This window comes from Penaeus monodon, chromosome 20, assembly GCF_015228065.2.
Source record: "Penaeus monodon isolate SGIC_2016 chromosome 20, NSTDA_Pmon_1, whole genome shotgun sequence".
Taxonomy (NCBI): Eukaryota; Metazoa; Arthropoda; class Malacostraca; order Decapoda; family Penaeidae; genus Penaeus; species Penaeus monodon.
The window spans coordinates 40825988-40827511 of NC_051405.1; the positions used below are offsets into that span (position 1 = coordinate 40825988).

At 43.6% G+C, this 1524-nt stretch overlaps 1 protein-coding gene across 1 annotated transcript in view; it reads left to right on the plus strand.

Annotated features, from left to right (window-relative positions):
• Positions 1–708: 708 nt before the first annotated feature.
• Positions 709–1524, plus strand: part of LOC119585996 — a 66306-nt gene continuing 65490 nt past the window's right edge. Inside the window, exon 1 of the mRNA XM_037934708.1 lies at positions 709–817. The gene's annotated coding sequence lies outside the window, so the exon portion shown is untranslated. The remainder of the gene's footprint in view (positions 818–1524) is intronic.

Here is a 1524-nt window from a genome sequence, read left to right on the forward strand (position 1 = left end):
CTATGACCTTGACACTACCAACCACGGATAAGGATGTGTAATAATATTCTTAGATATACAAATTGCAGTTTGATAAAATTTGCAGCAGGCCTATCACACAAATTCGCCTTCATGCTTCTTGGAAATTGCGTTCTGGAAAGAATAACGTTGGCTTCTGTAAAAACATCTTGAAGAACCTACAAAATCCCTTGACCTTTAATATCGACTCAGTGATTTACTACATTATAGTTTATTACACGACGAAAATCAAGCAGTATTTTATATATAATGCAAAGGAAAATAATCACACTCAAGTTGTTGACATGCCGTATCGAAGAACAACAATAAATGGTCGTGGTAGGAAGAATGCCAATGGTGTAATGGGGATGAAATGTGCCTTTCAAGCTGAGGATTTCTTGTATACGAAGGATAAAGAAGAGAAGCCGGTAATACTAAATTTGACAGTTGTCTGATTCCCTACGAGAAAGCATCCGGGCAAATGCATGTGAACGAGGATAAAGTTTTAGCGAAAAAAGTCTCGGCCTCCAGCCACGCATGGCTCTCAGGCAGTTGCCCATAGCTTAATGATTCACTATTGGACGAAATAAGTTACCTGCCAAGGTTATCACGAGGGGCGGGGGGAGGGGATCGATTCCGGGGGACGGGGGTTCCAGCGGGCCGAGTCCAGGGCTCGCTCGCCCCAGCTGATGCACATTCCAGTCGCGGTAACCGTGTGTCTCGCGTCACCTGAGTTCGTGAACACCTGAAACCGGTCTAGAAAACCTGTTAAAAACTTCTATTGAACTCGACCCAGACCCTCGTCAACGTTTCGAGAAAGGTAGGCTGCCGCTGCGACGAGCCCATGGTGCCGGTAGGGAATGGTAGGCCGGCAGGTGACATAAACTGTTCGAGAAGGCGGCGCGATCTCAGCAGCTGGTGTGGCTTTGGAATGCATGGATAAGGCGGATGTTAAAAGCTGTTATTTTTGTATGAACTAGGGGCACATCGGAGCTACGCGTTGAGAATGCGTTAATACAGAACAGAAGTATACTGTTAATTCTTTGTTTTACGATGCCTATATGCATTCGCGGTGCATGCTGGCTGAAACCTTGGAATTTGCGCCGATATAAATGTTGCATAGTGTAGCACGCGTATTTTCATCTCCTTTGCCTTCTGCGCCTTAGTAAAACTGACTCGTAATTAGATGGATAAGATTAACACTGTTCCTTTAATTAATATGTATTTCTGTCGTGGCTGATATACTAAGTAATCGGCTTTTTTATACCTGAACAATATGCATTATTTTAAGAATGATTCTACTGTTTACATATCAGCGGCGGTGGTATTCGTTAGTTGCAGAAAATATGTGGCATCAGCAGTACGTGTAGTAATATGTTTCTAATCGGATGAACGAGTCAAATGATGGCTTCTTGAAATTTTACCGTAAAATGCATACATTAATCCAGTTCGAATCTTCTGCATACCTGTGAGCGGAGGTGTGTGCGACATCTCTAACAGGTGCGATATAAGCCCTTGGCACACGCA